Below are 15,960 nucleotides of genomic sequence, written 5' to 3' on the forward strand. Positions count from 1 at the left end.
TTCTACGATACATACAACTTCATAAGTAAATTTTATCGTATTATTTGAATTACTATCAAACGAATTTCCTACCTGAAAATGTCTTATTCCTGCTAGCGTATGTTAGTACGTGTTACTTTTGTCAGCAATTTTCTTTTTTATTGCTATACTATACCAAACTTTTTATACCATATGCTAAAGCTGAAATGTCTTGTAAAACAATAATGATTTTTTTAAATTACAGATTTGGATTGACATGAGGTGAAAAGTAAATAAACACTAGCACACAACTAGCGAGAATTCAGGGCCAAAGGTGGTGGCCCAATACAATAAAGCTATTGACGCCGCTACAACAAGAAATCGACGCTAAAAGAGAATTACATAAAAAAAATGTTTTCCTTAAAAAAGTGGAATTTATGTGTGACTCCTTACGGAATTCCATAGATTGCAGTTGTGAAAATAAATGAAAAGATTCATTTTTAATAATTATATTTTGAGGGAATTGAGGGAATATCAGTTTTCTCCAAAACATAACCATATTAACACTTTTGGAAATACATTTTCATAGCAGATGCCTCAAAAAAAGATTTGGCATCCTTTCTATAGTGCTTCGTGAAACATTTCAAGCTTGTTTCAAAATATTTCATCACAACCGCTGACATTCGAGCTTGCTAACGAGTCGAGCAGTTTTCCTCGATTTCCATAATTCCAGATTTTACTCGGTGTGATAGTGATAGTGATTGTATCGAATCCTCGATTCGATTTCTATAATAGGGCCCATAAATGTATCTAATAAAGAGACCTTTATTTCCCCATTGTATGGACGTTTTTTTCATTTCATATTAGTTACTAACTGATGTGGTGTACTTAAATTTCTAAATCGTTCACAAAGGAATTAGGGAAATACTTACAACTTCAAGCTCAAATGTTTCAAAACGTGTATAAAAAAGGGCACTGTGTTGTTTTCGTGAGTAATAAACGACCAGGAGATGTCAAACCATATGACAGCTGTTGGTTAAGGGCTGTTAACTTACTTATATTTTTAATTTGGTTAAAAATTGTACCACTAATTTTTTACAAGAGTTGTCCGAAACTGCCCCCCTTTTCCCTACTCTACATAGAATTATTTTGATACAGAAAAGTTAATTTTAAAGTAAATGTAGCCCTACGTAGGTATAGGATATAAAAAGGTTAAATTGGTAAAATGTAAAAATGGTTTGGGACGTTTATAAATCGACCATTGCTCGATAGACCGCAGAGGTGTTTACATCACTCGATTAAAAATATTTCTACGCGTCTATTACAATAAAGAAAATAATATTCTTTTCGAATCAAACTATTGTATAATTGAGTTGGAATATGTCAAGTAGTATCTAAACTAAAGCCCAACATTCTGATGATGTAGCAGCGGATCACATATCTTTTTCCGAAGGAAAAAAAACGAAGAGAAGAAGCACAATGAATACAGCGTTCGCTGCTGCCAACCCAAAGTTCCCCTTTTTGCTACGGCGTTGAACTAATACGAAAACTTGATGGCTTAAAAATGTATTCTCAGAAATATGAGTTTGAGTTTGCACTGACGCGCTGAAGCAAAAGAAAGGAGAAATATTATCTGAGCTCTGCCAGAATAAAAAAGTAAGGGAAAAGGGGGGAATTTGGACCACCTAAGCAAATCGTCTAATATTTCCAAACCAATACGGTCTAAATAAAAAATGTCACATTGTATATTGAGCTACACTTGTTTTCTCTCAATAAATAATGTTCAATCATTATATAAAACTTCAATCTACCAAATATATCATAAAATAAAAGAGATGATTTTTGGACATTAAAATTTGATGATTTGGACCGTCTGTGGGGTGATTTGGTCTAGTGTGTGTTTCATCGAAAAAAACATACTTATGTTTATGTAAAGTATTTTCTTTATTTCTTTATTTCTTTTCTTTAAACCATCTGACTCACACTTGGTCTTAATGATTTTCTTAAAACTAAACGACACTACTAAATCAAAATACAATGGTCCAACAAAATAAAACAATACAAAGATTTCATCTACGAGTGAGTCGTCTGTAAAAGGTGTCCGAAGAGATATTAAAGTCAAATAAGTCGAACACATCATTGAAACGGACTGACATAAAACGTTTTGATTTTGGGATAATGTTACAATCAGTAACAATGTTTTAGGATCGATACCAGGTGTCTTGACCAGATGCCAGACCAGAAAAGTTGGATTGACACCATCTCGAATTCTGCATGAATCTTTTCACTATTGGTCGAGCATTTTCAAACACTTTTGATGCTTGGTCAAAGAAAATCCGTTCTCGATGGTCTGCGTTGCTCTTTCAAGCTCCTCCTTCTTCCAACGTTGTCTATCCATCCTCTTCTTGTAATTCAGCGGCATCTGGAATCGATTAGACCAAAGAAAAGTCTCAAACCTGTAGGACCAATTCACCCCACAGAAACGTGTCCATGTCACCCCACACAACACGCAAAAATTAAAATGCAATTAATTTCATTTATTGTTATCAAACTTACAGTTTCGCTGCATCAAATTGTTCTTCTTCTGTAGGCGAACAGAACTTTACTACACAATACACGAAAAGTTTGTTTAATCAGCGGGAAAAGCCTTAAAACCACGATCGGAAAACTCACATTTTTGACGCTCAAAGTACTTGATGTATTTATGCTACCGTTTCCCTCTACTTGTGAAGTTTTACCAAAGTTTTTTTTACTTTAGGTACATACGGTTCAACAATAGAAGGAAATGACATTATAGAAAATCCAAGTTGAGCCGTAATTTTTGAGATAAAGGGGTGGTCCAAATCACCCCATATGACCAACTCACCCCGTGTTACCCTAACTTGCGATCAACCAGCGAGCATCCTACAACCACATTCATAGGTTATGTCCGATGCGAAGTTTGGAAGCGAAAGCGCTCAGGAGAGTCGATAGTGTGTTGTGAACTAAAAATGTCACACCGCAGTGAATTTTTTTTATTATTATTATTTTGCACCCCGTTGATTTTAATACAAGCAGATGAAAAGTGTTTATGCATGATTGAATCACACGTACACATGGTTGATTTTATGCGTTGTAAAAGATAGATAATGGTGGCGGGGGAACAAATATATACAGACAAACTCTTTTTGCGTGGGTGATAAGACCGCACAAAATTTTTTTGCAAAACTTCACCTGTAACTTTAAAAAATCGTGTTCGGTACACAATTTGAAAAAAAAACCTTTTTTGTGCGGTAGATAGGGACCGCATAAAAAAAGTTTTCCCCAAGAAAATAACTCAAATCCACGCCGTTGGATTTCCTTTTGTTTCCCTGCTTTGCGATGGGACTGTTCGCCTGTTCGGTTTCGCGTGGCTGTTTTGTGCTTTCAGTTGCATGTCGAAACTTGTTACTGTTAGAAATTATGTCATGTGCAACTTAGAACATTTGATGGAAGGATAGGAATGATTCGAGAAGTGGGTAATTTAGAGACAAATATGCTTTTTTCGCACTGAAATGCATATAAACAATCGAAAAAAATAAATGGACGATAACTTCGTAAAATATGCTTCTTTTTATATACCGCACAAAAAAAATCGCACACAAAAATCGCGGAAAAAAAACAAACATAAACAGGTTTTCCTGCAATCGCCTGTGGCCGCAGAATGTGTTAGCTGTTTGTCAAGAAAAAGAACAATCGGGACGCATACTTAACGTACTATGTGCATTGGCAATAAGGACACTTATTTCGACCTATGACCAGCTTTTGTATTGTTCTCGCGAGGACAAGAAAGAATCATGAGTCAGGCCAATTACACATTATCCGGTTTCTGCCGGACCGGTTTCAAAAAGCGTCGCTGGGTTTGGACGGAAAACCGGACAACAATGTGAAAAGACCTCGCGCTACACAAAACCGTACATCTCTCACAAACACATACATGCATTTATTTATATGTGGATTTGACAGGTATTGCTTCAAATATTCCGGTTACATGCAGCTGACTGTAGACGGAAAATCTTAAACCCACAGCTGCTGCGGCAACCACGAGCGTTCTCATGTGTATGTTCCTTGGAGAGCACATAAGGCCGAATGTTGGAGTGTAGCACACCATGAGCATGATCAAAGTGAGACCAGGCCTCACGGACATTACGCACATCCTGCATCATAACGGCGTTCTTACCGTACCTATCGTGAATACTTCCGCCCCACTTCAGAATACATTTACAAAACCTAACTTTAGTCCAGTTGCGGTTTACTCATTCATACGCATAATTATTTTGTTTCCAAGCATGCACGAATAGCATGATTTATTTCACACGTTCTGTTGCCACATATTTTTTCAACAGTCTCAGAAACACGGTTAAATAAAAGTGCAATTTGATGAACCAATAATAATAACATTCCGTAACAAGCTAGAGGCACTATTTATTTATATGTATAATGTGTTCACTTTCTGTGATTATTTAGGAATTTACCTACAAGGGAATGTATGCACATCCATTCATTCTAGAGTGTTTTTTATTTCATTATTACAGTAAAACACGATAAATTCGCTCAAAATCCGCCCCTCGATGAATCAATTGGTGATTTGTTTGACATCCCCGAACTCGTTCAATAATAATTTCAAATAAGGGATGTTGCCTGTGGACAAAAAAAATAGAGGTTAATTAAATATCTCGATCTGCTTGTCGAAAGACACCACTCAACGTTAATAACATAGTCCGTGGCAATATGCTCAATGATGACATCGTGCACCTGTGACCATTGCTTCACTTTGAGCAGAAATTTGCATCACAGAATTAGTTCCACAGCACTGGTAGTTGCTGAAGAAGTGAAATAAAAATTTCAGCATCCATATCACTTGCAAATTATCAACTGGTTTCAAAAACAACAAACAAACGTCAATAGTGCACACATACTATTACATGAGACGAAAAATTGCCTGAATTGCACTAATACTAACAGTAATGTACGTGGGCGCTTTAGTATTAGGATACAGCTTTAGCCACAAATCGTGAAGCTGAAGTTGCTGTACTGTCGCTTACAGTGCCGGACTTGAGTTGGCACTCGTTGAGTCGCTCGAGCGTAGCACACAATTGAAGTCTCCAGCGAGAATGACGTGTTGTGTATTGTGGCGAAGATAGTATGCGATGGTACCGTTGAAAAATTTCTCTCTCCCAGCGTAGAGCTGTACTCGAAGGTGCGTAGACGTTGCAGATAGTGGTGTTTTGTATTTGTAATGCGATGAGACGGCCATCCAGGCTCTTTTCAACGTGTGAGAATTGGATATGTTCCCTTAGCGCTATTGCCGTTCCCCTTCGTGCATGATCCACGTTGCAGACGACGTTAAAGTTAGGGAGATACAACTGCTCGTTTTCTACTTCTTGTAGAAATACGATGTCAAGATCCATCGTTCGGACAAAATTCTGAAGTGCGTCAATCTTCGTAGCGTTGGTTATCGTATTTATGTTGATCGTGGCAATCTTATAACTGGAGAATTCAGCCATTAGGACAGAATATTACCTCCCTCTCACTTGTCGTCTTCATCCTCCACGCGGGCCTTCTTGCCTGGTGGGCGAACGCGGAGATGTCTCGTAGAACGAGATGAACCAACTGAAGAATCGGTATCGTTCCCATCGGACTTACTGTTAACAGTTTTGCGAGCTACTCCACTGTTAACAGGGGGTAATTGACCTGTTGTGTCGGTCAACGACCCACTGCCCGATGGTTGAGTCGAACCCGTGGTAGAGGGTAACGCAGGAAAATTTTGTTCGGTGCGCGCCGGTGGTGGTCCCAGCTGTTGTTGAGAACCACTTTTCGGCGGCAACATGCTTACGGACTTGACCAAGTTTGTATTTGTTTTTTCTGTTCTGGGAGCAACTTGGATCGTGTTTTTGTTGGTTTGGTTCGTTTTCTTCGGCGGCATCGGTGCGGTACCCATCTGCTTTGCAGCATCGGCGTACGACTTTTGCACGAGTAACTTTTTGTTTTGCACACAAGTAGCTCCGATGTGAATATACTCGCGGCAATGTCGGCAAGTTTGCCGTTGTCCAAAATAAGACACCTGTGTCATCTCTCCATCGATGGTGATCCACGACTCAATGTTTTGCTTAACAATCATTTTTACGATTTTTATACCGGTCGGGGTGCCGGAGAAGACAACGTCGGCTCCGTTAAGCTGCTCTCGAATGGAAATTACGTCACCATATCTAGTGAGTACATCGGAAATATTTTCGTCTGACACATCCTCGGACAAATCGTAGAGCTTCAATTTTTCCCCTCGACTGTGATTTCATGTTTGTTGTCGTGCTCTTCGCAGATTCTTTGCGCTAACGATAGGTCAATGACTTTGACGAAAGTAACGCCAAGAGTTCGGCTATTCTGGATACGCAAAACATCGCTCTGTTTCAATCCCAAGATGGTCGCACAAAATTGGTGAATTTTCACATTGTCGGTTTTTTTCGGTATATTCGAAAAGTCGATTCGAAACGTGTTTTCCCGGCGGCCCATCGCGAAGTCGTTTGGACGCGCAGCGACACGGAACGGCTCAGCGAAGAGCGGAAAGCGTATGTGATAAGATAATCTCGATAAAACTGGTAATATTAGCTTGTGTTCGACTTCCACGGAACCATATCAAAACGCGTTTGTTCTGCATGGAAGTTGAGCGCTCACTCCTAATACTAACAGACATGACAAACAACCTTCAATTCGTGTTGATGGCATAGAGCTTCGTGCGCCGCTTTTGGGAAATGATAGTTATAATGGATTTTCAGGTGCAGTAAATTCATATACAAAATAAAAATTATTAATGAAGATTACTATTTTCTGATGAAATATGTTCTTTATGTAATAAAGTAACACGTTCTTTTGCAAGTAGGGGAAAACCCCTGAACAAGAATTGTGTTTAATGATGATTTTATGTTATAATGATGTGTTTTAGTGAAAATATCAAGAAAATTATACAAAAATGGTTAAGTAAAAGTCAGTACTTTGAAGTTATAAAATAACACGAAGTAAAAATTTTCATTAAAAAATTGAGCAACTTAAAACTGTTTTAAGGTTTAATAATCTTATAGAGTATGATTTGCTTTCCCAAACTGATGTCTCCACCAGACGTCGATACTATACTACTATCATCGCGAATAATGCTTGTCCGGTCACCCAGGTGGGTGACGTCTTTAGAGAACCCCCCATTGAACTGACAGGAGCCAACATATCGGGTATCCCACTGACATTTTCCCTTTGTTTTCATATGAATTGGGTATCCCACTGACAGTTCTGCTTGAGATTTTGCTAACGATCCTAGCATCAATCATAGCACCCGGCTGCGGTCACCGGACATTGTAGTCGCAGTAGACGGCTGCATCACGGCGCCGTAAGGAGGTTGGTGCGGTCGAAATTTGCCATTTGGGTTTCAAACCGGTCCGGAAGAAACCGGACTGTGTAATCGGCCTCAGTCTTCAGCTGCTTCCAAATAACCACACAAACCATCAGACATCGGCGTGCCACCAAAACTTTCTACCGATAAACTCATCAGAGTTTACTGGCTCAGTTTGATGTGAACTTTAGATACAAACTAGGTAGTTCTATTGCAAAATTCGGTCCCTTCAACAATGATAGAATAATATTTGTTCGAGATATTGTTAAAGAACTTGACAAAAATTGAGGCTCGCATGGGAAATACCATGGGTAACACCTGTCTACATTAAAGTATACAAGCAATAAATTGATCTCTCGACTTTATATGCTATTGTTTCGAAACGCTGTGAAACTGACAATAACAAATATGGCAAGCTAGAACTGATGTGGATGAACAATCTGTAAAATAAACAAAAAAGAACATACAGGAATTTTCAGATCAGAGATGAGTTTGTCGGTAGATATTAACAACCCATCAGGCGGAACTTGGAATGACGAAAATGCGTCAATGCTATTTTTTGATGAACCTGAAATTGGCCCTAAAATTACTAGATTAAAAATCGACTTGATTCTTTGGTTGTGAGTTATTTTGGAATTGATACAAACGATGCAGGATTTACCCATTAAAATATACGGAATGAAGATTTCAATATTCCCAAATGTATTATAAGCATTTGTGGCTTGGGAAGAGTAATGCTCTTGGTTCGAACCAAATTTGTATGATAAAGTATATGTCGTAATGATACCATATTTCAATACGTAGATAATAATTACCCGGAGCTTGCTGTAATTTATTATATGCACAAGTGATAATCCAAATGATCATGTTCTTGAGATAAAGCAGCATAGAATAAGTACAAGCTTACTAGATCTCGAAATGTAGCACCTGTAATGGAAAATGTATACGGTATCAGTACCTGTTTATTGGGAAAAGTTTCTTTGAACTCCATTCTTTAGAAATATCAGGTAACCAACATTATTTATTGATACCTAAAGCCGAAGTAATGATCAGAAAATTGAGATCCACTTACATATGTTATTTACTCACAAAAATACGGTTTAAATAGACAAAATATCACATGGTGGATATAATCCATTGTTGAAAGTAATATTTGTATATTCTAATAACCTAACACATCAATCTCAAAAATCAACTGAAACAGTTTTTTGACCTCAATAATCCACTGTGGTCTGAATGAGTTGTTGATTTAATAAGAGAGACTTGCCGAGTTCAGCTGAACAGAACTATCAGTTATAGTTACAAAGTTTTCAGTTGCCAAAAAAGCATCACCATAAAAAAGTTCTGACAAGAGCATACCAATGAGGGCCAGCGGAAGTTCTCATTTGTTTAATATCGTGTTCGTACATTCACTAGATGGATAATACTAGCATAGAAATCAACTCTGCTGTAGGCCACAGGACAAACAAACTACCGGAAGTAAGCCCTAATACTAGGAAGTCTAAAAATGAATGCGTCCAGTCGTCGTTTCGTCTTCCCGGATACACACATCCACACGGACATCCGCACACAAGCTCCCCTGCTGCAGAAAGTTTAGTCCAGCTTTCTATCGCAAAATGGGAGAGAACGTTCCACCCGAAACGTGGTGGGGGCTTATGTTTATGATATGATGTTCGGTATAAAATAATATCCAAACATATTTTTGATGGAGCGGTTGTGGGCATAATTTCGGGAAACGTTTTTTTTTTCGTTGTGCAGTTTCCGCTGCGGCGGGTGCGCGATATGGCCCTAAATAGACGGTTTATGGTTTTGTGCCAAATCAAACAAGGGCGTCGGTTTATATTTGGGTTTCCTTCGCCTTTTTTGCTCTGCTTTTTCATTCTCCATTTGGCATATTTCGTAGTCAGATAAAAAAATTTTAATACAAACATGAGATCGTTAACAGCGTTTGGGCATGTTATTATAGTGTATATTTAAAAAAAAAGGCTTCCAATGTTTGTTTCCATTCTTGATAGTGGCGTCATCTTGTTCAATTTTGAATTAGTATTTTTGACGTGAGACTACGTTTAACCGGGGGGTAAAATGAAACCTAAACACAGAACATGCAGGAAAAAATGAAAAATTTCGAATGCTTATAACTCGAACATTTCATAATAGATCAGAAAGATGTTTGCATCAATTGATAAGAAATATTTCTACGCATCTATCACAATTAATAAAATGTTATTCTTCATGAGATAAATGATTGAATAACTGTAGAATGTCAAGCGTTGTCTTAACGCCGTGAGTGACACGTTTTGATTGGCCTGATTTACGGTTTCCCCAACACAGACATCAAAACCAAGGAGCCTGGGGAAATAGGCATTGCAAATTCATGCAAGTAGGGGGTACTTCTACTCCCACCGGAATGTGATTCCCTTACAGGGACTACTAAACCTTTTCTGACTATTTCCTTTTAATACAATCATTTTCTCTGGGAGCGGGGACAGACACTGATATTGGGCAAATACTCTTGATGGGGATTGAATAGAAAGACGAGCAAGAACAATCCGGGACTCAACGTGTTAAGCAATGTATAGAACTGTCCAAATGAACCTCTTATCGGTAGCGATAATTTGAGGACTACCTTTACCTGACGGTTCATTCGATGCATACTGTGATCATTTTGCCCTAACAGCATATTTTAAGCCATTTTGAAAAGCAGTTATGTTTCCCCTTCAATATATTATTGAGAAAATGGTCGAGGAAATCCAGTAGTATTTCTTCACCAAGTTCTCATCTGAATCGTCGAAGTTGACGGAAGGCAGTTAAGATCATATATCTCCCGAAACATAATTCCCCACTCTACATATCCGCATCACATTTGCGTATTGTGTAAATACGGATAGCATAGCTCAAAGCTGATTAACAATTTCCCATTTCGAGTCTGCAATTTTCCTGATTTCGCACTAATTCCGCCGATGGTTTTGGCACAGTGAACATGTTCCCATCCTTCGTTGCTATTCTGTCATACCAAAATGTAAAATGACTTAAATGTATATATAATGTAAAAATTCGCTATGGCCACAGTACAAGATAAACATATTTTCAATCCAAAATCCGAATATTTATGACATACCCTCTCACACTTTTTGATTAACTCTTATTGATGAACTCAACCTTTCAGTTGAGGTAATGCATTCAAATTTCAAAACATATTATTCTATTATTAGTGTGAAATCATTCGGAATCCATCTCCGAATATCGAATATATCGAATACACAACTCAACAGACGAAAACAACTCTCAGTCCCATCTTACACAAACCCATATGTTGCTCCGGAAAAGATCAAGCCAAGTAGGAATTAATTGCCATACAGGATGTATTGACAATATTGCCACTTCCGTAGTTGTCCTCGTCTTCGTCGTCGTTCATCGGCACAAATAGCAAACGGAACGAGCGTCCGCATAAATAACAAGCCGTAACATTATCGAAAGCTCGCACAATTTATGACCAGCTTGACTTGAAATAGCTTTGGAAGTCCGAAAAAATCTCTCTCAAGGGGGAAACTTCGGATAGACTCAATTTTTCTTCCGTGTTTCGAGTACACGAGCTCAGCGACGGTCGGAGGAAGGTTTGGAAAGCTATTTTTCTTCTCTCTCTAGATTAGAAAAAAAAGGTTTCTCTACGTCTCCATTGCTAACTACCACATCAATTCGAATGATATTTGAATAAATTATACACTCAAACCGTAGCGTCCGCTGGGAGGCGGGGGTGTTTCCGTGTGTCGCCAGTGGGCAATCCGGCTGAACTTTCACTCTAGGGGCACAAGGAATGGGCTTTCTTGGCAGTACCATCAATCAATTTCTGCTTGGGATGAGTTGATGCATTGAAATCGAAATGTTGTTTTGTATTTGTTTTGATTCGTTTCGTGCTACCTCTGGCTATCGGTTTGCTCAGCCCTTTTTTCTTTTTTGATTTTAAATCAGCTGGTGATTTGTTGAAACATTGCCTAGTAGCCTCCTGGGGACATTTGTTTCCATCTCGGTTGCTATTTTCTTTCAAAATGTAGAAAATATATGGAATTGGATGGTTTCGCGAGATGAATGGGACAGTAGTGGCTTGAATCAAGTGGCTCAGTGATTAACACTTTCCTCGTTCAAATTGAAAAGGATTTCTAAAGTTTGAATTTGACAGAATAGGCACCTAAATGCAACTGTTGAGTATATAGAAAAACAATAAAATCATAACCATATTATTATAACGTTTATACTATACTTTTTATTAATTTATAGTACGAATGATTTGTACTGCAGTTATCTGCGAAACACATATAATATGGCTTACGTCTTCAAATTGAAGAAAATATTGCTAGATCTTGTAAAAGTTGTCTGCAAACTAAGTTTGATCATCATTTAACAATTTATCCGCGAATTGGGCCTTGCGAGAAACTTAGAAACATCGCGTTGGGCGACGAACGAGTTAAGGAAGATTTAAATTTCCGAACACTTTTTAATAAACTCAGAGGTTATGAATTCATGCACATTTTGCAAGTCTGATTAATTAATCCATAGCTGTTTCCCGTGAAAAGAAAACATTCTCTGAATAGAAAAAAGCTTACTATGATTATTTTTTTCCGTGCATGTTGCCAATTGAATACTGGGGAACCAAGTGCACAGCGAGGTGACGTCATTAAAATACTAGTCAAATAAATGAATACCCAAAAATTAGTTTTAGATGCAGTTTCAGGAAAGTTCACACCTATTATTGGTATTTCGATGTGGGTAACTAAACAACTCCGCCACGCTCTATTCAATTTTAGTACTTTTTCAAAAAGGTGATAATAGTCGATGTTACATAAATTCAATTAGAATTAGTTGTATTTTTTTCAAAGAAAACATGAAAAAGTTGTTGTTCGAAAAACTTTTTCCCTGTAAAAGAGCCCATCTTCCGATGTATGGACGACTTGTTGGAAATTGTAAGAGCTATTCATATATATATTTTTGGGAATTTAAAAAAAAACATACGTTTTTGAGAAAAATGAATTTTAATTTTTTAAATAACTTTTTTGTCAGCGAAATTTATTTCCAAAATTTTTTGTTATTTTTTTTGTAAAAATTTAAACCATTTCCTACATTTCATCCTTTGACTCGAATTTTGTAGGTATCATAGTTTTTAAGTTATGATTTTTTATAAAAAATTAAGAAAAAAAAATTGGCTTTTTTTCCAAAAAGTAGTTGATTTTTTTTCGGATAGTTTAAGTATGCAAGTTGCTTAAATGACCCATGTCTTTACACCCACAACGTTACACTGCTATCTGAAATGGTGTTGCCAACGGCAACATCAGTTCAACTGTTGGATATGTAGAAAAACAATAAAATCATAACCATATTACTATGACGTTTATACTATACTTTTTATTAATTTATAGTACGGATGGTTTGTACTGCAGTTGTCTTTGAAACACATATAATACGGCTTTCGCATTTGTTATTGTTGTCAATTTGTCTTCAACAATAACAAATGCTAATTTGTTTTTTGCTAGATCTTATAAAAGTTGTCTACAAACTAAGTTTGATCATCATTTAACAATTTATCCGCAAGTTGAGCCTTGCGGGAAACTTAGTAACATCGCGTTGGGCGACGAACGTGTTAAAGAAGATTTAAATTTCCGAACACTTTAATAAATCTTCTAATCACAAACAGACAGAATACTACAAATTCTATGACCGGAAGACGTGAAAAGCATCTGTTCTACACACTGTGATATTATTTTGTAAGAGCCTTACGTCATTCTTGAGCGCTATAAATGTTCATCATTGAAGTGTTCTTCAATTTTAATTTTATTTCTAACAACATATCAAATTTGAGCTTGATAATAGGACTGCCTCAGAAGATCAGAACGTTTTGGGGCAGAATGGTTCTAACACCCAAAATGTTGTGAATGTTAGTAATTATCAATATTCAATTATTCGTTAGGTGATCCGTTTTGTTCAGTTCCCCACCATACTGAATCTCACATGGAGTAAGCAATACCAGCCAATTAATATTGAAATCTAAACCAATGTTGTTTCAGTACTCAACCCATCTTGTTTCCATTTCCAAAGAATTGAACGTTATTATTATATTACCGATACATCCTCTCCGAGCAGAATTGTGCTGTCATCCGGTGGAACTCCTTCCTCCGTTTTTTTTCTCTCAATCACCTGCCCGTCCATACGGTTGAGAGAATCATCTAGGCCGTTTCGATGACAAAGTAGAAAACAGGAAGTGGGTTATATCTATGGTATAACCGCAAGGGTGACGTAGGACTATCGTTGATTTAGAGATCATTTGTTTGAAGTTGAATCCAAATCCATTCTGAATGAATGAATAAATGAATATTTGGGAGACTTCAAAAACGAGAGCGTTACGTTGGAGGCAAAGGTTTAATGCATCCACTATAGGATACGAAAAACCTTGTTCTGAAGAATAGTCTTCAAAAGCTTTCCTGCTAACTGCACTTGATTGACAAATCACAAAACCAAAGGTATTATATGGATATTTTATGGATAGAAAACATTAAAATAAACTCTTTTGCTTGAATGTAATTTTCAACTCCAAGGGGACTGGCAGATTATTTTCCAGCAACGATCAGATATTTCCACATTTTCCTCGATACTGGAAGCCCACCAGTAGTTAATACTAACTCGATAACCACCTGTTAATAGCACTTGATTGAAAAATATTTGGTCACAGTGTTACATGGATAGAAAACATTAAAATAAACTCTTTCACATGAATGTATTTTTAAATTCCCAGAGGAACTAGCAGATTATTTTCCAGCAATGATTAGATCTTTCCGGAACTTTCTCGATGCTGAATGGCATCCAAACGGATAGAATTCCGCGCGTGTATGTGTCGATCCTTCGCCGTCCACCTCTTCCAGCACGTGAAGCAACGATGTTGTCTTGTCGATGTCCTCACGAAAAATGAATGCGTTTCACCACCAGAAAATCGCTTAAGTATGTTTTGTGTGTGTGATAGAATCGAGAGAAGGTGTGGTTTACGATGGCAATTTGGAAGGCAAACTAGAGGGGAATGAACTCTCTGAGCTCGAAACTTTCGGTTACTAAGCAGTAATCGATTGCGTGCGCATACAATATTGGATACGGAAATATTCTACTGATGGGCAAGAATAATCTTCAGAAGCTTTCCTGCTAATTGCACTTAGTTGAAAAATTACAAAATCAAATGTATTTGGTCACTGGTTATATGGTTGGAAAACATTAAAATAAACTCTTTCAAATGAATGTATTTTTAAATTCCCAGAGGAACTGGCAGATTATTTTCCAGCAATGATTAGATCTTTCCGGAACTTTCTCGATGCTGAATGGCATCCAAACGGAAAGAATTCCGCGCGTGTATGTGTGTGTGTGTAGCGATGTCTTCCCGGGGAACCGTTTGTGGCATCACTCTCCTCCTGATGGATTCCCTTCTGGCCTAAGGTGCACAAACAGGCTCTTGGTGACACCGTTCATCCGCGCTTTCATGATAAACACGAAGAGCTTCACCACAACAGCGACAACATGCTCCAATCGCTGTTCAATTAGAACTGAGTGGATTTCCGAGCGGCGCTCGCTTATATACCGATTGGTGATTTCAATAGCCTGTTTTGAGAACAATTTTAAGGCTATTGAAACAAGTTTTTGGATCAAAAAGTAACAAGTATATAACGCGTAGACATTTTATCTTTCGAATGAAGTGTTTATCATACCATTTCGTTCAGTTGTTTAGGAGCTATTAACGCTCAAAATCTCGGTCTCCGGCGTAACGCTTTCGGTTTCGAAACTTTGATTTTACACCCCGGTATAGAAATGAAAGACGTAGTCCTACGTCAAAAAAAAAACGCGGAATTCGGAGCAAAACATATTTCTCCTCCTCCCAACGTCAGCTCAATCCGCCGATCCTTTCCACTCGTTATTGCTTTCTTTCCGCGTTCTTACGGTGGACACGGTGGTGGTGAGTGGATTATTCCCTGCAGCAGCCGGGCGAACAATAGAACCCATAAACTTGCCCTGTTATACGCCTATTTTCCGGTTCAGCGAATCACTTTTTTAAGGTTTGTTACGAATACTGACGTGTATGTGGGTGTGGGTGTGTGTGTGTGTATGTACGCAATAAACGATAAGCGAGGACGACAACGTCGCCGCCTGGAGCCTGGAGCGTACCGCCAAATCGGGTTCTTGTGGCGGAGCTGGAAATCCGGAATCGAATTACGTGAATGCTTCTCATGGTTTGATTGAGTATGGATTGTGGAGAAATTGATTAAATTCCAAATGTAAGCTCGTGCCTAATTCGTTTACCTTCACTCTGGGGGGAGGCGGATGTAACGTTCAGGAAATACTCTGTCAACGATGATCGATACGTAAAAAGATGATACAAATGATTCCATCAGGAATTGATCACAAGTATATTAAATTCTTAAATTCTATTAGAAATATTTTCACTGACATCATGGCGGCGAAAAAAGACGAACCCCAAGGCGCAAGCTTGCTGCACGGATGATTTAGATCATAAATTTTCACAACAAAATGTCTGCTCCCGGTCTCTGAAGTTGGCAATTGTGTGTGTGTGCGATGAATAC

General features: G+C 37.9%; 1 protein-coding gene and 1 long non-coding RNA gene across 2 annotated transcripts in view; one reads left to right on the forward strand and one right to left on the reverse strand.

The window, feature by feature from the left end:
- The window catches only part of LOC129773940 (hemicentin-1), a 569,029-nt gene that overhangs the window by 214,655 nt on the left and 338,414 nt on the right, over positions 1-15,960 (forward strand). The gene's annotated exons all lie outside the window — the stretch shown is intronic.
- LOC129774012 (uncharacterized) lies at positions 4,382-4,878 on the reverse strand. The gene is made up of 2 exons (XR_008742710.1): positions 4,684-4,878; positions 4,382-4,617 (listed from the first exon to the last, which is right to left on the reverse strand). It is a non-coding gene; the product is annotated as an uncharacterized LOC129774012 (long non-coding RNA).

This window comes from Toxorhynchites rutilus, chromosome 1 (genome assembly GCF_029784135.1).
Source record: "Toxorhynchites rutilus septentrionalis strain SRP chromosome 1, ASM2978413v1, whole genome shotgun sequence".
Taxonomy (NCBI): Eukaryota; Metazoa; Arthropoda; class Insecta; order Diptera; family Culicidae; genus Toxorhynchites; species Toxorhynchites rutilus.